This window comes from Ctenopharyngodon idella, chromosome 4 (genome assembly GCF_019924925.1).
Source record: "Ctenopharyngodon idella isolate HZGC_01 chromosome 4, HZGC01, whole genome shotgun sequence".
Lineage (NCBI taxonomy): Eukaryota > Metazoa > Chordata > Actinopteri > Cypriniformes > Xenocyprididae > Ctenopharyngodon > Ctenopharyngodon idella.
The window spans coordinates 18,214,722-18,233,434 of record NC_067223.1 but is presented as its reverse complement, the minus strand read 5'-3'; the positions used below and the strand labels follow the sequence as shown (position 1 = coordinate 18,233,434).

Sequence of the window (18,713 nt, the reverse complement as noted above, 5' to 3'; positions counted from 1 at the left end):
CCATGACCTGTTGTTTTAACAGTCAGTAACCATTAACATAAACTGTGCTTTGCATGAAGATGGAGTGGATGTGATGCAGTTTCGATCAAATTAAGGCCTCCAAACTTAGGTATGAATGGATTTAGATAGATCTCTGTGGCCTCTCTTTATTTCAGTCACTGCTGCTCCATCCAGGGGGTCCTGAAGGAATTTTTATGGCAGTCCTTGCCTAAATCTTAGGAATGAGTTTGGTGGTTAGAGTCAATGTGTCGTCCAATGAGAAGTCCTCTCCTTGGTTTTGGTGGGTGCAGAAGGTTCCCCTTCCTGCTCTGGAAGAGGTGTCTGGTAGTTGTCCTAACATCTTATCTGATGCTGCTGAACACTTGTTCATGTTCATTCACCAAAGATCCAATCACAGTGTGGCACATCTTCTTACACACCAGCAGTTAGAGAGGGGCCCTGTCGTAAACTGGTCCCTGGAATGCCATCTTGACTGTTGTTCACAACAACTGTCCACTATACTAACGAGGAGCTGCAGAGGCCGGCCGTCGCTCCCGCTGAAAAAACTGCACGAGGACCAGCAAGCGACCAGCTGATGAAAAGCGTGCTGGCAGGAGTTTGCATCCTAGATTACCCTCGGTGAGCAGAGCGGTGTAGTAGAGGGAGCACGCAGGCCCAAGGGGGCGGAGGTACAGCTCGAGTTTCTCTTCATTGTCGCATAAATCTTTCGCCTTTTACTAAAGATTTCCGTGGAGGGGAACGTTTGCGAGTGTTCTGTATTTTTGGGGGCTCTGCTTACGGCAGAGCCGCACAAGAGCGTTAAAAGCAGAGTGAGCACGTTTGCGCTTGTCCCCCGTGGTCGGGCCTTCTGCCAACGCCGAGCGGAAGGAGGTTGTCCGTATTTGCCGCCTTTGCCGGAGCGGCAGTTTGACCCAGTGGCTTCGCAGAACGGTTCGCCGTTTCAAGACGCTGGTGACGCCTGCTGTTCAGAATGGTGCAAATGCAACGAAATCTCAGCCAAACTGTGCATACAAACTCCTTTTACAAACCAGCTGCACATGTTTTTTGTTGGAAGTGTCATCTGTTAAATGCACTTGTCAAATCATATCATAATATTAAACATGAAGTGGCTGAATAAAATGTGTTATTATGTGGTAGAGCTTGTTTGTTTTTAACGGAGAGCTTGGGTAGGTCAGGTCAATTAAAAAAGTTCACGTGTTCTTTTCTGTGCCGGGTCCAAACAAAGAGCGTTTCAGTTCCTTCGCTGACCGCACAAAAGCGCCTGCGTTGGTGGTATAGTGGTGAGCATAGCTGCCTTCCAAGCAGTTGACCCGGGTTCGATTCCCGGCCAACGCATTGCTTTTGGCTCAAGCTGACCTTGAAGCGGTCGTCCGCGAGCCCTTGCTGGAGCAAAAAAAAAAAAAGTTTGTGTGGGTCCTTGGGTATCAGCAAAGGTCTCCCCGTCGGGGAATCGAACCCCGGTCTTCCGCGTGACAGGCAGAGATACTGTCCACTATACTAACGAGGAGCTGTAGAGGCTGTTCGTCAAGCCCGACCGACGCTTGCCGAAGGTCCCATATGGTCTAGCGGTCAGGATTCCTGGTTTTCACCCAGGCGGCCCGGGTTCGACTCCCGGTATGGGAAGCTCGGCTTGTCTTCGCTTCCCTTGTCGTACAGCCAGCGCGTCTGTCTGCGGCAGAAGCATTTTTAGCCAGCAGTGGAGCTGCAGCAACCTGATAGGTTGTGGTTCCTTTCCTCAGCTGCGTGCCTTCGATAGCTCAGCTGGTAGAGCGGAGGACTGTAGGTGGAGAGTTGGCAATCCTTAGGTCGCTGGTTCGACTCCGGCTCGAAGGAGGCCTTTTTCACACGCAAACGCTTTCTTGGCCGCGCCTAAGTTTTGGAAGCCCTACCACTGGAAGGTAAAAGTGCATTCCCTGACCGGGAATCGAACCCGGGCCGCGGCGGTGAGAGCGCCGAATCCTAACCACTAGACCACCAGGGAAGTATGCTACCTGAGTTCGCTGCAACCGCTCAAGCAAGAGCACTGAGGCTTGTAACTTCCTCCTGGAGAGGAGAGAGCGTCTGACCCTGAATCACACTTCTTCCGCCGTGAAACTGTCCCGTGCTCTGTAAGACTATCCTAACAACACCACAATCTGCCATAAAAACAAATCAGCTTGCGAAACATAACAAGGAGAGGCCCGCCGAGATTCAGGGAAACTACTTGAAATGACATGGATTTTCTCAGAATCTCATGCTGTCTGCCCTAGAGAGGAGCCGAAGAGCCTTTTGAATAAAGGAAAGCGCTCTTTCGTCTAAAGGCTCTCGTGTGCCAAAAGGAACCACCCTGCCCCGTGTGAGGCTCGAACTCACGACCTTCAGATTATGAGACTGACGCGCTGCCTAACTGCGCCAACGAGGCATGCGTTTTGGCTGTGCTTCGGCTGTGCTCAGCACTAGCTTCCAGATCATCTGCCGTTCGGTGGAGCTCCAAAAATACTGCTCACCCTCAGCCCTCGTGTCAGGATGGCCGAGCAGTCTAAGGCGCTGCGTTCAAGCTGGGGAACAATAGTCCAACGAAGAAGGGAAGAGAAAGAAAAAATGAAATAATAAAACTGCCATGGGCTGACAAAGAAGCAGATCGAGCCAGCCAGGAGTCGAACCTAGAATCTTCTGATCCGTAGTCAGACGCGTTATCCATTGCGCCACTGGCCCACCGGCCATAGCATTCCTCTCGTGGTCGTGTAATGCGTGGCAGTGCTTTTGTTAAGGTTTAATATCAACTTGTCAAAGGGTTAAAGACTCTAGCTTGAGCCCACAGCCAAAGGTTAGCATTGTCAGAAGTGGGATTCGAACCCACGCCTCCAGGGGAGACTGCGACCTGAACGCAGCGCCTTAGACCGCTCGGCCATCCTGACACGAGAGCTGAGGGTGAGCAGTATTTTTGGAGCTCCACCGAATGGCAGATGCTCTGGAAGCTAGTGCTTCACCGCTCAGCCCCGCGTGAGCAGGTGAGCTTTTAAAAACATTTAAAAATCTTACAGTTCAAAAACTTTTGACGGGTAGTGTATATAAATATATATATAATAGTTTATTGTTGTTTAATATTTATTATATATTCCCATATGTATTATAGTGTATGCATACATATCCTTATACATACTCACATATACACATTTTGGTATTTTACTTAATATTGTTTCCTCTACACATAAACTTTTCTATAATAATAATAATAATAATAATAATATAAGACAAAAAGTGCACAGTATAATACTTTAACCATTAAATATGGCTGGAAGTTAAAGAAAAGAACAGAGCCAACCAAGAGAGCAAAATGATTGTATCACACAGAAACAAGTGTGTTATTTTCTCATGTTCAGTGGGCACTGGTGGAGCCTGGACACAGGGCAGCGGTGCAGCTGGTGGAACCTGAATGCTGGGCAGGAGTGCGGCTGAAGGAGTCTGGACATAGGACAGCGGTGCAGCAGGTTGAACCTGGGCGCCGGTCAGAGGTGCAGCTGGCGGAGCCGGGACACAGGGCAGTGGTGTAACTGAAGGAGTCTGGACACTGGGTACTGGCGGAGCCGGGACACAGGGCAGTGGTGCAGCGGGTGGAACCTAGGCACCGGGCAGAGGTGCAGCTGGCAGAACCTGAATGCTGGGCAGTAGTGCAGCTGAAGGAGCCTGGACACAGGGCAGCGGTGCAGCTGGTAAAACTGGTGGACCTGAAAGGACTAAGTCATCTGATGCCACAAGATTTGCCACTGTGGCTTCCTCTCCCAACAAATCAATGAAACCCTCATCCTCTTCAAAACATTTTCAAAGGAAATTAATCAGAAAGGTTTATTCTGAAATGCAGTAAATATTTTCTGTTGTCAGCTTCTGCATGAACAAAAATATGTAATTCAGAGGGCATCATAAAAAGACAGGATTTCTCTATATTCTATTATGTATTTTAATTTCTGCCCTGACACCTAGAGCAATCATTTCACTGCCACCTAAACAGATTTATTCCAGGTTTGTCATGACAGAATATACCACATCTTGCCAGTGTTTCGAAAACCACTAGCCTAGACCAAAATCTGCTACTACCTATTGTTTGCTACCAACCTGGCAAAAATGGCCTTCCATTTCTCCTAGCTGAGACAGCGTTTAGATGTACTGTAACTGGAGGTTGACAAAACATTTGAGACCACGAGTATTGAGAGTTTAGATCCAAAATAAAATGATCTGAGATATTCCCTTATCCCTGAACAGAAGCCTGCACACGTTTCAGGTTTTGGAAATAATCCTCGAACCTCAAAACGACCTATTCCATGATGTAATCAGCTATTTTCCTGATGTGTTGAACCAGGGTCAGTACCTGGCGCTGTGGCTTAGATGGTTAAAGCGCCTGTCTAGTAAACAGGAGATCCTGGGTTCGAATCCCAGCAGTGCCTAACCTGTGGCTTGTAGGATTAGTCGTTCCAGCTTTTCGGATATAAAAGTCTCTGCAGGACAGACAGCCTGGACTTCTAGGTGGTAAAAACCTTAAAAAGGTTGTTGCTGACTCCCGCCAGAGTCACGAATGGTGTCCCTTTGCAAGACAGACATTTGCTTCAACCTGGCACTTTCAGACTTTTTTCAGAAGCACATTTTTTCCTTGTTATCCTTATTGGACACAGCACAGTCCGATCAGAGAGTACGTTACTAATCAGTCAATTAGTTAATTCACCTGTTTCAAATGAGAAAGATAACAAACAAACAAAAAAAGGTGGTGCAGACAGGCTTTAAGTATGTTTGGAATGCCCCTGGCTTAGGCCAAAATCAGTAGAAAGCTCAAGAAACATTTGAGATACGAGTATTGAGAGTGTAGAGCCAAAATCAAATGAGTTCAGACATCCCCTTGAGGCCTGAACGCCCCGTTATGTTTTGGAAATAATCCTCATACCTCTAAGGGACCTCTTTCATGATGTAATCAGCTATTTGCTACCTCTTTCAGACTTTTAAATTGCACCTTGCTTAGCAACGGGCGCTGTGGCTTAGTTGGTCAAAGCGCCTGTCTCGTAAACAGGAGATCCTGGGTTCAAATCCCAGCAGTGCCTAGGCCACAGGACATGGGAGTGTTGCGTTTTAATATATATTCACATATGAAAGTCTTCGCGTGCCGAACAGTGTGCGTCGGCACAAAACTGGAAAACTAAGAAGTGCTGCACACGTGATAGTTGCTTGAAGTGCGCCTTTTTACGGCGCTGTGGCGCAACGGATAGCACACTGGACTTCTAGGATGCGACTGGAGGTGTTCCAAGGTTGTGGGTTTGAGTCCCATCAGAGTCGTGAATGGTCTCTTTTACTCAGGAGTCTTTGTGAGTCAGACAAATGCTTAAAATATCAGATCAGCTGAAAGCATAGCAAAAATTGCTTTCCATTTCTCCTAGCTGAGACAGCATTTAGATGGATTGTAACTGGAGGTTCCAGAAACATTTGAGACACAAGTATTGAGAGTTTAGATCCAAAAGGAAACGATTTCAGATATTCCCTCATCCTTCAACAGAGGCCTGAATGTCCCTCAGGTTTTGGAAGTAATCCCGTAACCTCTAAGGGACCTCTTTCATGATGTAATCAGCTATTTTCGGGCTACCTCTTTTAAACTTTTTATACCGACCAATTTGCACCAGGCTTTAGACCTGGTGCTGTGGCTTAGTTGGTCAAAGCGCCTGTCTTGTAAACAGGAGATCCTGGGTTCAAATCCCAGCAGTGCCTATGCCGCACACTTTTCACATATGAAAATCTTTGCACGGCCAGCAGTGCATATCTGCACCAAACTGGAAATCTAAGAAACGCCTTGAAGCGTGGCTCTGTGGCGCAATGGATAGCGCATTGGACTTCTAGGTTGCGAATGGAGGTATTCAAAGGTTGTGGGTTCGAGTCCCACCAGAGTCGTGGTTAGCCTCTTTTGCTCGCTTGTCTTTGTAAGACAAGCGTGTGCTTAAACCTGGGGTCCACAAACTACTTCAGAAAGCTACCCTTCATGTTCTGCTTATATCCCTTATTGGGCACACCCAAGTCCAATCATAGAGTACTCTACCAATTAGCTCAATTCACCTGTTTTACATAAGGGAGATAACAAGAATGGTTCGAAAACCACTAGCTTAGGCCAAAATCTGCTACTACCTATTGTTGGCTACCTACCTGGCAAAAATGGCCTTCCATTTCTCCTAGCTGAGACAGCGTTTAGATGTACTGTAACTGGAGGTTGACAAAACATTTGAGACCACGAGTGTTGAGAGTTTAGATCCAAAATGAAATGATCTGAGATATTCCCTTATCCCTGAACAGAAGCCTGCACACGTTTCAGGTTAGAGTGCAGCTGAAAGCAATGTAAAAGGTTTTGCCCGCGAAAGCTTCACCTTAACCGTCTTGTAGTCTCTTTCCTCGTCAGGTCAGAAACTCAGGACGTGGGGTGTCTGTTAATGTCTCCTTCCCCGTCGAGCTGGAAAAGCAGAACAAGGGTGTGTCTACCCGGGGGACATATTTATCCCTTTCTAATGAGGAGCAGATTGAAATGTGGCGCCTTGCCGAACCTGGAGTGTGATTGGCCACTGTTATCGGAAGCAGCCCCGGTGTTGCCCACCCTAGTGTGGAACTCATTTGCATAGCAAAAAGTACAGTGTTAAAATAGTGTCTTTAACATTTTACCCATGCATTATTTCTTTACCAAACCTCTTTCAAACTATTAAAGGCATCGTAGGGAACAGATAGACACCAAACACAATATGAAATGGTTAAATCATCGTCCATGCATTTGTTTATCTGTTAACAGGACCGTCCCATGACCTGTTGTTTTAACAGTCAGTAACCATTAACATAAACTGTGCTTTGCATGAAGATGGAGTGGATGTGATGCAGTTTCGATCAAATTAAGGCCTCCAAACTTAGGTATGAATGGATTTAGATAGATCTCTGTGGCCTCTCTTTATTTCAGTCACTGCTGCTCCATCCAGGGGGTCCTGAAGGAATTTTTATGGCAGTCCTTGCCTAAATCTTAGGAATGAGTTTGGTGGTTAGAGTCAATGTGTCGTCCAATGAGAAGTCCTCTCCTTGGTTTTGGTGGGTGCAGAAGGTTCCCCTTCCTGCTCTGGAAGAGGTGTCTGGTAGTTGTCCTAACATCTTATCTGATGCTGCTGAACACTTGTTCATGTTCATTCACCAAAGATCCAATCACAGTGTGGCACATCTTCTTACACACCAGCAGTTAGAGAGGGGCCCTGTCGTAAACTGGTCCCTGGAATGCCATCTTGACTGTTGTTCACAACAACTGTCCACTATACTAACGAGGAGCTGCAGAGGCTGGCCGTCGCTCCCGTTGAAAAAACTGCACGAGGACCAGCAAGCGACCAGCTGATGAAAAGCGTGCTGGCAGGAGTTTGCATCCTAGATTACCCTCGGTGAGCAGAGCGGTGTAGTAGAGGGAGCACGCAGGCCCAAGGGGGCGGAGGTACAGCTCGAGTTTCTCTTCATTGTCGCATAAATCTTTCGCCTTTTACTAAAGATTTCCGTGGAGGGGAACGTTTGCGAGTGTTCTGTATTTTTGGGGGCTCTGCTTACGGCAGAGCCGCACAAGAGCGTTAAAAGCAGAGTGAGCACGTTTGCGCTTGTCCCCCGTGGTCGGGCCTTCTGCCAACGCCGAGCGGAAGGAGGTTGTCCGTATTTGCCGCCTTTGCTGGAGCGGCAAAGGCGCCTGCTGTTCAGAATGGTGCAAATGCAACGAAATCTCAGCCAAACTGTGCATACAAACTCCTTTTACAAACCAGCTGCACATGTTTTTTGTTGGAAGTGTCATCTGTTAAATGCACTTGTCAAATCATATCATAATATTAAACATGAAGTGGCTGAATAAAATGTGTTATTATGTGGTAGAGCTTGTTTGTTTTTAACGGAGAGCTTGGGTAGGTCAGGTCAATAAAAAAAGTTCACGTGTTCTTTTCTGTGCCGGGTCGCTGACTGCACAAAAGCGCCTGCGTTGGTGGTATAGTGGTGAGCATAGCTGCCTTCCAAGCAGTTGACCCGGGTTCGATTCCCGGCCAACGCATTGCTTTTAGCTCAAGCTGACCTTAAAGCGGTCGTCCGCGAGCCCTTGCTGGAGCAAAAAAAAAAGTTTGTGTGGGTCCTTGGGTATCAGCAAAGGTCTCCCCGTCGGGGAATCGAACCCCGGTCTTCCGCGTGACAGGCGGAGATACTGTCCACTATACTAACGAGGAGCTGTAGAGGCTGTCCGTCAAGCCCGACCGACGCTTGCCGAAGGTCCCATATGGTCTAGCGGTATGGGAAGCTCGGCTTGTCTTCGCTTCCCTTGTCGAACAGCCAGCGCGTCTGTCTGCGGCAGAAGCATTTTTAGCCAGCAGTGGAGCTGCAGCAACCTGATAGGTTGTGGTTCCTTTCCCCAACTGCGTGCCTTCGATAGCTCAGCTGGTAGAGCGGAGGACTGTAGGTGGAGAGTTGGCAATCCTTAGGTCGCTGGTTCGACTCCGGCTCGAAGGAGGCCTTTTTCACACGCAAACGCTTTCTTGGCCGCGCCTAAGTTTTGGAAGCTCTACCACTGGAAGGTAAAAGTGCATTCCCTGACCGGGAATCGAACCCGGGCCGCGGCGGTGAGAGCGCCGAATCCTAACCACTAGACCACCAGGGAAGTATGCTACCTGAGTTCGCTGCAACCGCTCAAGCAAGAGCACTGAGGCTTGTAACTTCCTCCTGGAGAGGAGAGAGCGTCTGACCCTGAATCACACTTCTTCCGCCGTGAAACTGTCCCGTGCTCTGTAAGACTATCCTAACAACACCACAATCTGCCATAAAAACAAATCAGCTTGCGAAACATAACAAGGAGAGGCCCGCCGAGATTCAGGGAAACTACTTGAAATGACATGGATTTTCTCAGAATCTCATGCTGTCTGCCCTAGAGAGGAGCCGAAGAGCCTTTTGAATAAAGGAAAGCGCTCTTTCGTCTAAAGGCTCTCGTGTGCCAAAAGGAACCACCCTGCCCCGTGTGAGGCTCGAACTCACGACCTTCAGATTATGAGACTGACGCGCTGCCTAACTGCGCCAACGAGGCATGCGCTTTGGCTGTGCTTCGGCTGTGCTCAGCACTAGCTTCCAGATCATCTGCCGTTCGGTGGAGCTCCAAAAATACTGCTCACCCTCAGCCCTCGTGTCAGGATGGCCGAGCAGTCTAAGGCGCTGCGTTCAAGCTGGGGAACAATAGTCCAACGAAGAAGGGAAGAGAAAGAAAAAATGAAATAATAAAACTGCCATGGGCTGACAAAGAAGCAGATCGAGCCAGCCAGGAGTCGAACCTAGAATCTTCTGATCCGTAGTCAGACGCGTTATCCATTGCGCCACTGGCCCACCGGCCATAGCATTCCTCTCGTGGTCGTGTAATGCGTGGCAGTGCTTTTGTTAAGGTTTAATATCAACTTGTCAAAGGGTTAAAGACTCTAGCTTGAGCCCACAGCCAAAGGTTAGCATTGTCAGAAGTGGGATTCGAACCCACGCCTCCAGGGGAGACTGCGACCTGAACGCAGCGCCTTAGACCGCTCGGCCATCCTGACACGAGAGCTGAGGGTGAGCAGTATTTTTGGAGCTCCACCGAATGGCAGATGCTCTGGAAGCTAGTGCTTCACCGCTCAGCCCCGCGTGAGCAGGTGAGCTTTTAAAAACATTTAAAAATCTTACAGTTCAAAAACTTTTGACGGGTAGTGTATATAAATATATATATATAATAGTTTATTGTTGTTTAATATTTATTATATATTCCCATATGTATTATAGTGTATGCATACATATCCTTATACATACTCACATATACACATTTTGGTATTTTACTTAATATTGTTTCCTCTACACATAAACTTTTCTATAATAATAATAATAATAATAATAATATAAGACAAAAAGTGCACAGTATAATACTTTAACCATTAAATATGGCTGGAAGTTAAAGAAAAGAACAGAGCCAACCAAGAGAGCAAAATGATTGTATCACACAGAAACAAGTGTGTTATTTTCTCATGTTCAGTGGGCACTGGTGGAGCCTGGACACAGGGCAGCGGTGCAGCTGGTGGAACCTGAATGCTGGGCAGGAGTGCAGCTGAAGGAGTCTGGACATAGGACAGCGGTGCAGCAGGTTGAACCTGGGCGCCGGTCAGAGGTGCAGCTGGCGAAGCCGGGACACAGGGCAGTGGTGTAGCTGAAGGAGTCTGGACACTGGGTACTGGCGGAGCCGGGACACAGGGCAGTGGTGCAGCGGGTGGAACCTAGGCACCGGGCAGAGGTGCAGCTGGCAGAACCTGAATGCTGGGCAGTAGTGCAGCTGAAGGAGCCTGGACACAGGGCAGCGGTGCAGCTGGTAAAACTGGTGGACCTGAAAGGACTAAGTCATCTGATGCCACAAGATTTGCCACTGTGGCTTCCTCTCCCAACAAATCAATGAAACCCTCATCCTCTTCAAAACATTTTCAAAGGAAATTAATCAGAAAGGTTTATTCTGAAATGCAGTAAATATTTTCTGTTGTCAGCTTCTGCATGAACAAAAATATGTAATTCAGAGGGCATCATAAAAAGACAGGATTTCTCTATATTCTATTATGTATTTTAATTTCTGCCCTGACACCTAGAGCAATCATTTCACTGCCACCTAAACAGATTTATTCCAGGTTTGTCATGACAGAATATACCACATCTTGCCAGTGTTTCGAAAACCACTAGCCTAGACCAAAATCTGCTACTACCTATTGTTTGCTACCAACCTGGCAAAAATGGCCTTCCATTTCTCCTAGCTGAGACAGCGTTTAGATGTACTGTAACTGGAGGTTGACAAAACATTTGAGACCACGAGTATTGAGAGTTTAGATCCAAAATAAAATGATCTGAGATATTCCCTTATCCCTGAACAGAAGCCTGCACACGTTTCAGGTTTTGGAAATAATCCTCGAACCTCAAAACGACCTATTCCATGATGTAATCAGCTATTTTCCTGATGTGTTGAACCAGGGTCAGTACCTGGCGCTGTGGCTTAGATGGTTAAAGCGCCTGTCTAGTAAACAGGAGATCCTGGGTTCGAATCCCAGCAGTGCCTAACCTGTGGCTTGTAGGATTAGTCGTTCCAGCTTTTCGGATATAAAAGTCTCTGCAGGACAGACAGCCTGGACTTCTAGGTGGTAAAAACCTTAAAAAGGTTGTTGCTGACTCCCGCCAGAGTCACGAATGGTGTCCCTTTGCAAGACAGACATTTGCTTCAACCTGGCACTTTCAGACTTTTTTCAGAAGCACATTTTTTTTCTTGTTATCCTTATTGGACACAGCACAGTCAGATCAGAGAGTACGTTACTAATCAGTCAATTAGTTAATTCACCTGTTTCAAATGAGAAAGATAACAAACAAACAAAAAAAGGTGGTGCAGACAGGCTTTAAGTATGTTTGGAATGCCCCTGGCTTAGGCCAAAATCAGTAGAAAGCTCAAGAAACATTTGAGATACGAGTATTGAGAGTGTAGAGCCAAAATCAAATGAGTTCAGACATCCCCTTGAGGCCTGAACGCCCCGTTATGTTTTGGAAATAATCCTCATACCTCTAAGGGACCTCTTTCATGATGTAATCAGCTATTTGCTACCTCTTTCAGACTTTTAAATTGCACCTTGCTTAGCAACGGGCGCTGTGGCTTAGTTGGTCAAAGCGCCTGTCTCGTAAACAGGAGATCCTGGGTTCAAATCCCAGCAGTGCCTAGGCCACAGGACATGGGAGTGTTGCGTTTTAATATATATTCACATATGAAAGTCTTCGCGTGCCGAACAGTGTGCGTCGGCACAAAACTGGAAAACTAAGAAGTGCTGCACACGTGATAGTTGCTTGAAGTGCGCCTTTTTACGGCGCTGTGGCGCAACGGATAGCACACTGGACTTCTAGGATGCGACTGGAGGTGTTCCAAGGTTGTGGGTTTGAGTCCCATCAGAGTCGTGAATGGTCTCTTTTACTCAGGAGTCTTTGTGAGTCAGACAAATGCTTAAAATATCAGATCAGCTGAAAGCATAGCAAAAATTGCTTTCCATTTCTCCTAGCTGAGACAGCATTTAGATGGATTGTAACTGGAGGTTCCAGAAACATTTGAGACACAAGTATTGAGAGTTTAGATCCAAAAGGAAACGATTTCAGATATTCCCTCATCCTTCAACAGAGGCCTGAATGTCCCTCAGGTTTTGGAAGTAATCCCGTAACCTCTAAGGGACCTCTTTCATGATGTAATCAGCTATTTTCGGGCTACCTCTTTTAAACTTTTTATACCGACCAATTTGCACCAGGCTTTAGACCTGGTGCTGTGGCTTAGTTGGTCAAAGCGCCTGTCTTGTAAACAGGAGATCCTGGGTTCAAATCCCAGCAGTGCCTATGCCGCACACTTTTCACATATGAAAATCTTTGCACGGCCAGCAGTGCATATCTGCACCAAACTGGAAATCTAAGAAACGCCTTGAAGCGTGGCTCTGTGGCGCAATGGATAGCGCATTGGACTTCTAGGTTGCGAATGGAGGTATTCAAAGGTTGTGGGTTCGAGTCCCACCAGAGTCGTGGTTAGCCTCTTTTGCTCGCTTGTCTTTGTAAGACAAGCGTGTGCTTAAACCTGGGGTCCACAAACTACTTCAGAAAGCTACCCTTCATGTTCTGCTTATATCCCTTATTGGGCACACCCAAGTCCAATCATAGAGTACTCTACCAATTAGCTCAATTCACCTGTTTTACATAAGGGAGATAACAAGAATGGTTCGAAAACCACTAGCTTAGGCCAAAATCTGCTACTACCTATTGTTGGCTACCTACCTGGCAAAAATGGCCTTCCATTTCTCCTAGCTGAGACAGCGTTTAGATGTACTGTAACTGGAGGTTGACAAAACATTTGAGACCACGAGTGTTGAGAGTTTAGATCCAAAATGAAATGATCTGAGATATTCCCTTATCCCTGAACAGAAGCCTGCACACGTTTCAGGTTAGAGTGCAGCTGAAAGCAATGTAAAAGGTTTTGCCCGCGAAAGCTTCACCTTAACCGTCTTGTAGTCTCTTTCCTCGTCAGGTCAGAAACTCAGGACGTGGGGTGTCTGTTAATGTCTCCTTCCCCGTCGAGCTGGAAAAGCAGAACAAGGGTGTGTCTACCCGGGGGACATATTTATCCCTTTCTAATGAGGAGCAGATTGAAATGTGGCGCCTTGCCGATCCTGGAGTGTGATTGGCCACTGTTATCGGAAGCAGCCCCGGTGTTGCCCACCCTAGTGTGGAACTCATTTGCATAGCAAAAAGTACAGTGTTAAAATAGTGTCTTTAACATTTTACCCATGCATTATTTCTTTACCAAACCTCTTTCAAACTATTAAAGGCATCGTAGGGAACAGATAGACACCAAACACAATATGAAATGGTTAAATCATCGTCCATGCATTTGTTTATCTGTTAACAGGACCGTCCCATGACCTGTTGTTTTAACAGTCAGTAACCATTAACATAAACTGTGCTTTGCATGAAGATGGAGTGGATGTGATGCAGTTTCGATCAAATTAAGGCCTCCAAACTTAGGTATGAATGGATTTAGATAGATCTCTGTGGCCTCTCTTTATTTCAGTCACTGCTGCTCCATCCAGGGGGTCCTGAAGGAATTTTTATGGCAGTCCTTGCCTAAATCTTAGGAATGAGTTTGGTGGTTAGAGTCAATGTGTCGTCCAATGAGAAGTCCTCTCCTTGGTTTTGGTGGGTGCAGAAGGTTCCCCTTCCTGCTCTGGAAGAGGTGTCTGGTAGTTGTCCTAACATCTTATCTGATGCTGCTGAACACTTGTTCATGTTCATTCACCAAAGATCCAATCACAGTGTGGCACATCTTCTTACACACCAGCAGTTAGAGAGGGGCCCTGTCGTAAACTGGTCCCTGGAATGCCATCTTGACTGTTGTTCACAACAACTGTCCACTATACTAACGAGGAGCTGCAGAGGCTGGCCGTCGCTCCCGTTGAAAAAACTGCACGAGGACCAGCAAGCGACCAGCTGATGAAAAGCGTGCTGGCAGGAGTTTGCATCCTAGATTACCCTCGGTGAGCAGAGCGGTGTAGTAGAGGGAGCACGCAGGCCCAAGGGGGCGGAGGTACAGCTCGAGTTTCTCTTCATTGTCGCATAAATCTTTCGCCTTTTACTAAAGATTTCCGTGGAGGGGAACGTTTGCGAGTGTTCTGTATTTTTGGGGGCTCTGCTTACGGCAGAGCCGCACAAGAGCGTTAAAAGCAGAGTGAGCACGTTTGCGCTTGTCCCCCGTGGTCGGGCCTTCTGCCAACGCCGAGCGGAAGGAGGTTGTCCGTATTTGCCGCCTTTGCTGGAGCGGCAAAGGCGCCTGCTGTTCAGAATGGTGCAAATGCAACGAAATCTCAGCCAAACTGTGCATACAAACTCCTTTTACAAACCAGCTGCACATGTTTTTTGTTGGAAGTGTCATCTGTTAAATGCACTTGTCAAATCATATCATAATATTAAACATGAAGTGGCTGAATAAAATGTGTTATTATGTGGTAGAGCTTGTTTGTTTTTAACGGAGAGCTTGGGTAGGTCAGGTCAATAAAAAAAGTTCACGTGTTCTTTTCTGTGCCGGGTCCAAACAAAGAGCGTTTCAGTTCCTTCGCTGACTGCACAAAAGCGCCTGCGTTGGTGGTATAGTGGTGAGCATAGCTGCCTTCCAAGCAGTTGACCCGGGTTCGATTCCCGGCCAACGCATTGCTTTTGGCTCAAGCTGACCTTAAAGCGGTCGTCCGCGAGCCCTTGCTGGAGCAAAAAAAAAAGTTTGTGTGGGTCCTTGGGTATCAGCAAAGGTCTCCCCGTCGGGGAATCGAACCCCGGTCTTCCGCGTGACAGGCGGAGATACTGTCCACTATACTAACGAGGAGCTGTAGAGGCTGTCCGTCAAGCCCGACCGACGCTTGCCGAAGGTCCCATATGGTCTAGCGGTATGGGAAGCTCGGCTTGTCTTCGCTTCCCTTGTCGAACAGCCAGCGCGTCTGTCTGCGGCAGAAGCATTTTTAGCCAGCAGTGGAGCTGCAGCAACCTGATAGGTTGTGGTTCCTTTCCCCAACTGCGTGCCTTCGATAGCTCAGCTGGTAGAGCGGAGGACTGTAGGTGGAGAGTTGGCAATCCTTAGGTCGCTGGTTCGACTCCGGCTCGAAGGAGGCCTTTTTCACACGCAAACGCTTTCTTGGCCGCGCCTAAGTTTTGGAAGCTCTACCACTGGAAGGTAAAAGTGCATTCCCTGACCGGGAATCGAACCCGGGCCGCGGCGGTGAGAGCGCCGAATCCTAACCACTAGACCACCAGGGAAGTATGCTACCTGAGTTCGCTGCAACCGCTCAAGCAAGAGCACTGAGGCTTGTAACTTCCTCCTGGAGAGGAGAGAGCGTCTGACCCTGAATCACACTTCTTCCGCCGTGAAACTGTCCCGTGCTCTGTAAGACTATCCTAACAACACCACAATCTGCCATAAAAACAAATCAGCTTGCGAAACATAACAAGGAGAGGCCCGCCGAGATTCAGGGAAACTACTTGAAATGACATGGATTTTCTCAGAATCTCATGCTGTCTGCCCTAGAGAGGAGCCGAAGAGCCTTTTGAATAAAGGAAAGCGCTCTTTCGTCTAAAGGCTCTCGTGTGCCAAAAGGAACCACCCTGCCCCGTGTGAGGCTCGAACTCACGACCTTCAGATTATGAGACTGACGCGCTGCCTAACTGCGCCAACGAGGCATGCGCTTTGGCTGTGCTTCGGCTGTGCTCAGCACTAGCTTCCAGATCATCTGCCGTTCGGTGGAGCTCCAAAAATACTGCTCACCCTCAGCCCTCGTGTCAGGATGGCCGAGCAGTCTAAGGCGCTGCGTTCAAGCTGGGGAACAATAGTCCAACGAAGAAGGGAAGAGAAAGAAAAAATGAAATAATAAAACTGCCATGGGCTGACAAAGAAGCAGATCGAGCCAGCCAGGAGTCGAACCTAGAATCTTCTGATCCGTAGTCAGACGCGTTATCCATTGCGCCACTGGCCCACCGGCCATAGCATTCCTCTCGTGGTCGTGTAATGCGTGGCAGTGCTTTTGTTAAGGTTTAATATCAACTTGTCAAAGGGTTAAAGACTCTAGCTTGAGCCCACAGCCAAAGGTTAGCATTGTCAGAAGTGGGATTCGAACCCACGCCTCCAGGGGAGACTGCGACCTGAACGCAGCGCCTTAGACCGCTCGGCCATCCTGACACGAGAGCTGAGGGTGAGCAGTATTTTTGGAGCTCCACCGAATGGCAGATGCTCTGGAAGCTAGTGCTTCACCGCTCAGCCCCGCGTGAGCAGGTGAGCTTTTAAAAACATTTAAAAATCTTACAGTTCAAAAACTTTTGACGGGTAGTGTATATAAATATATATATATAATAGTTTATTGTTGTTTAATATTTATTATATATTCCCATATGTATTATAGTGTATGCATACATATCCTTATACATACTCACATATACACATTTTGGTATTTTACTTAATATTGTTTCCTCTACACATAAACTTTTCTATAATAATAATAATAATAATAATAATATAAGACAAAAAGTGCACAGTATAATACTTTAACCATTAAATATGGCTGGAAGTTAAAGAAAAGAACAGAGCCAACCAAGAGAGCAAAATGATTGTATCACACAGAAACAAGTGTGTTATTTTCTCATGTTCAGTGGGCACTGGTGGAGCCTGGACACAGGGCAGCGGTGCAGCTGGTGGAACCTGAATGCTGGGCAGGAGTGCAGCTGAAGGAGTCTGGACATAGGACAGCGGTGCAGCAGGTTGAACCTGGGCGCCGGTCAGAGGTGCAGCTGGCGAAGCCGGGACACAGGGCAGTGGTGTAGCTGAAGGAGTCTGGACACTGGGTACTGGCGGAGCCGGGACACAGGGCAGTGGTGCAGCGGGTGGAACCTAGGCACCGGGCAGAGGTGCAGCTGGCAGAACCTGAATGCTGGGCAGTAGTGCAGCTGAAGGAGCCTGGACACAGGGCAGCGGTGCAGCTGGTAAAACTGGTGGACCTGAAAGGACTAAGTCATCTGATGCCACAAGATTTGCCACTGTGGCTTCCTCTCCCAACAAATCAATGAAACCCTCATCCTCTTCAAAACATTTTCAAAGGAAATTAATCAGAAAGGTTTATTCTGAAATGCAGTAAATATTTTCTGTTGTCAGCTTCTGCATGAACAAAAATATGTAATTCAGAGGGCATCATAAAAAGACAGGATTTCTCTATATTCTATTATGTATTTTAATTTCTGCCCTGACACCTAGAGCAATCATTTCACTGCCACCTAAACAGATTTATTCCAGGTTTGTCATGACAGAATATACCACATCTTGCCAGTGTTTCGAAAACCACTAGCCTAGACCAAAATCTGCTACTACCTATTGTTTGCTACCAACCTGGCAAAAATGGCCTTCCATTTCTCCTAGCTGAGACAGCGTTTAGATGTACTGTAACTGGAGGTTGACAAAACATTTGAGACCACGAGTATTGAGAGTTTAGATCCAAAATAAAATGATCTGAGATATTCCCTTATCCCTGAACAGAAGCCTGCACACGTTTCAGGTTTTGGAAATAATCCTCGAACCTCAAAACGACCTATTCCATGATGTAATCAGCTATTTTCCTGATGTCTCTTTCCTCGTCAGGTCAGAAACTCAGGACGTGGGGTGTCTGTTAATGTCTCCTTCCCCGTCGAGCTGGAAAAGCAGAACAAGGGTGTGTCTACCCGGGGGACATATTTATCCCTTTCTAATGAGGAGCAGATTGAAATGTGGCGCCTTGCCGATCCTGGAGTGTGATTGGCCACTGTTATCGGAAGCAGCCCCGGTGTTGCCCACCCTAGTGTGGAACTCATTTGCATAGCAAAAAGTACAGTGTTAAAATAGTGTCTTTAACATTTTACCCATGCATTATTTCTTTACCAAACCTCTTTCAAACTATTAAAGGCATCGTAGGGAACAGATAGACACCAAACACAATATGAAATGGTTAAATCATCGTCCATGCATTTGTTTATCTGTTAACAGGACCGTCCCATGACCTGTTGTTTTAACAGTCAGTAACCATTAACATAAACTGTGCTTTGCATGAAGATGGAGTGGATGTGATGCAGTTTCGATCAAATTAAGGCCTCCAAACTTAGGTATGAATGGATTTAGATAGATCTCTGTGGCCTCTCTTTATTTCAGTCACTGCTGCTCCATCCAGGGGGTCCTGAAGGAATTTTTATGGCAGTCCTTGCCTAAATCTTAGGAATGAGTTTGGTGGTTAGAGTCAATGTGTCGTCCAATGAGAAGTCCTCTCCTTGGTTTTGGTGGGTGCAGAAGGTTCCCCTTCCTGCTCTGGAAGAGGTGTCTGGTAGTTGTCCTAACATCTTATCTGATGCTGCTGAACACTTGTTCATGTTCATTCACCAAAGATCCAATCACAGTGTGGCACATCTTCTTACACACCAGCAGTTAGAGAGGGGCCCTGTCGTAAACTGGTCCCTGGAATGCCATCTTGACTGTTGTTCACAACAACTGTCCACTATACTAACGAGGAGCTGCAGAGGCTGGCCGTCGCTCCCGTTGAAAAAACTGCACGAGGACCAGCAAGCGACCAGCTGATGAAAAGCGTGCTGGCAGGAGTTTGCATCCTAGATTACCC

General features: G+C 47.1%; 1 protein-coding gene and 33 non-coding genes across 34 annotated transcripts in view; 19 read left to right on the top strand and 15 right to left on the bottom strand.

The window, feature by feature from the left end:
• Positions 1-18,713, top strand: part of LOC127510588 (gastrula zinc finger protein XlCGF8.2DB-like) — a 445,238-nt gene that overhangs the window by 73,887 nt on the left and 352,638 nt on the right. The gene's annotated exons all lie outside the window — the stretch shown is intronic.
• On the top strand, positions 673-787 carry LOC127511597 (U5 spliceosomal RNA). The gene has a single exon (XR_007930100.1). It is a non-coding gene; the product is annotated as a U5 spliceosomal RNA (small nuclear RNA).
• Positions 1,264-1,335, top strand: trnag-ucc (transfer RNA glycine (anticodon UCC)). The gene has a single exon. It is a non-coding gene; the product is annotated as a tRNA-Gly (tRNA).
• trnad-guc (transfer RNA aspartic acid (anticodon GUC)) lies at positions 1,436-1,507 on the bottom strand. The gene has a single exon. It is a non-coding gene; the product is annotated as a tRNA-Asp (tRNA).
• Positions 1,552-1,623, top strand: trnae-uuc (transfer RNA glutamic acid (anticodon UUC)). The gene has a single exon. It is a non-coding gene; the product is annotated as a tRNA-Glu (tRNA).
• trnay-gua (transfer RNA tyrosine (anticodon GUA)) lies at positions 1,747-1,833 on the top strand. The gene is given in 2 exon segments: positions 1,747-1,783; positions 1,798-1,833. It is a non-coding gene; the product is annotated as a tRNA-Tyr (tRNA).
• Positions 1,910-1,981, bottom strand: trnae-cuc (transfer RNA glutamic acid (anticodon CUC)). Its single transcript has one exon. It is a non-coding gene; the product is annotated as a tRNA-Glu (tRNA).
• On the bottom strand, positions 2,328-2,401 carry trnam-cau (transfer RNA methionine (anticodon CAU)). Its single transcript has one exon. It is a non-coding gene; the product is annotated as a tRNA-Met (tRNA).
• On the bottom strand, positions 2,622-2,694 carry trnar-acg (transfer RNA arginine (anticodon ACG)). Its single transcript has one exon. It is a non-coding gene; the product is annotated as a tRNA-Arg (tRNA).
• On the bottom strand, positions 2,815-2,897 carry trnal-cag (transfer RNA leucine (anticodon CAG)). The gene has a single exon. It is a non-coding gene; the product is annotated as a tRNA-Leu (tRNA).
• trnat-agu (transfer RNA threonine (anticodon AGU)) lies at positions 4,348-4,421 on the top strand. Its single transcript has one exon. It is a non-coding gene; the product is annotated as a tRNA-Thr (tRNA).
• trnat-cgu (transfer RNA threonine (anticodon CGU)) lies at positions 4,993-5,066 on the top strand. Its single transcript has one exon. It is a non-coding gene; the product is annotated as a tRNA-Thr (tRNA).
• On the top strand, positions 5,651-5,724 carry trnat-ugu (transfer RNA threonine (anticodon UGU)). The gene has a single exon. It is a non-coding gene; the product is annotated as a tRNA-Thr (tRNA).
• Positions 5,816-5,904, top strand: trnar-ucu (transfer RNA arginine (anticodon UCU)). The gene is given in 2 exon segments: positions 5,816-5,852; positions 5,869-5,904. It is a non-coding gene; the product is annotated as a tRNA-Arg (tRNA).
• Positions 7,464-7,578, top strand: LOC127511596 (U5 spliceosomal RNA). Its single transcript, XR_007930099.1, has one exon. It is a non-coding gene; the product is annotated as a U5 spliceosomal RNA (small nuclear RNA).
• Positions 7,982-8,053, top strand: trnag-ucc (transfer RNA glycine (anticodon UCC)). The gene has a single exon. It is a non-coding gene; the product is annotated as a tRNA-Gly (tRNA).
• trnad-guc (transfer RNA aspartic acid (anticodon GUC)) lies at positions 8,151-8,222 on the bottom strand. Its single transcript has one exon. It is a non-coding gene; the product is annotated as a tRNA-Asp (tRNA).
• Positions 8,416-8,502, top strand: trnay-gua (transfer RNA tyrosine (anticodon GUA)). The gene is given in 2 exon segments: positions 8,416-8,452; positions 8,467-8,502. It is a non-coding gene; the product is annotated as a tRNA-Tyr (tRNA).
• On the bottom strand, positions 8,579-8,650 carry trnae-cuc (transfer RNA glutamic acid (anticodon CUC)). The gene has a single exon. It is a non-coding gene; the product is annotated as a tRNA-Glu (tRNA).
• trnam-cau (transfer RNA methionine (anticodon CAU)) lies at positions 8,997-9,070 on the bottom strand. The gene has a single exon. It is a non-coding gene; the product is annotated as a tRNA-Met (tRNA).
• On the bottom strand, positions 9,291-9,363 carry trnar-acg (transfer RNA arginine (anticodon ACG)). Its single transcript has one exon. It is a non-coding gene; the product is annotated as a tRNA-Arg (tRNA).
• Positions 9,484-9,566, bottom strand: trnal-cag (transfer RNA leucine (anticodon CAG)). Its single transcript has one exon. It is a non-coding gene; the product is annotated as a tRNA-Leu (tRNA).
• On the top strand, positions 11,019-11,092 carry trnat-agu (transfer RNA threonine (anticodon AGU)). The gene has a single exon. It is a non-coding gene; the product is annotated as a tRNA-Thr (tRNA).
• Positions 11,665-11,738, top strand: trnat-cgu (transfer RNA threonine (anticodon CGU)). Its single transcript has one exon. It is a non-coding gene; the product is annotated as a tRNA-Thr (tRNA).
• Positions 12,323-12,396, top strand: trnat-ugu (transfer RNA threonine (anticodon UGU)). The gene has a single exon. It is a non-coding gene; the product is annotated as a tRNA-Thr (tRNA).
• trnar-ucu (transfer RNA arginine (anticodon UCU)) lies at positions 12,488-12,576 on the top strand. Its single transcript is given in 2 exon segments — positions 12,488-12,524; positions 12,541-12,576. It is a non-coding gene; the product is annotated as a tRNA-Arg (tRNA).
• Positions 14,136-14,250, top strand: LOC127511595 (U5 spliceosomal RNA). The gene has a single exon (XR_007930098.1). It is a non-coding gene; the product is annotated as a U5 spliceosomal RNA (small nuclear RNA).
• Positions 14,680-14,751, top strand: trnag-ucc (transfer RNA glycine (anticodon UCC)). The gene has a single exon. It is a non-coding gene; the product is annotated as a tRNA-Gly (tRNA).
• trnad-guc (transfer RNA aspartic acid (anticodon GUC)) lies at positions 14,849-14,920 on the bottom strand. The gene has a single exon. It is a non-coding gene; the product is annotated as a tRNA-Asp (tRNA).
• Positions 15,114-15,200, top strand: trnay-gua (transfer RNA tyrosine (anticodon GUA)). Its single transcript is given in 2 exon segments — positions 15,114-15,150; positions 15,165-15,200. It is a non-coding gene; the product is annotated as a tRNA-Tyr (tRNA).
• On the bottom strand, positions 15,277-15,348 carry trnae-cuc (transfer RNA glutamic acid (anticodon CUC)). Its single transcript has one exon. It is a non-coding gene; the product is annotated as a tRNA-Glu (tRNA).
• trnam-cau (transfer RNA methionine (anticodon CAU)) lies at positions 15,695-15,768 on the bottom strand. The gene has a single exon. It is a non-coding gene; the product is annotated as a tRNA-Met (tRNA).
• Positions 15,989-16,061, bottom strand: trnar-acg (transfer RNA arginine (anticodon ACG)). The gene has a single exon. It is a non-coding gene; the product is annotated as a tRNA-Arg (tRNA).
• trnal-cag (transfer RNA leucine (anticodon CAG)) lies at positions 16,182-16,264 on the bottom strand. The gene has a single exon. It is a non-coding gene; the product is annotated as a tRNA-Leu (tRNA).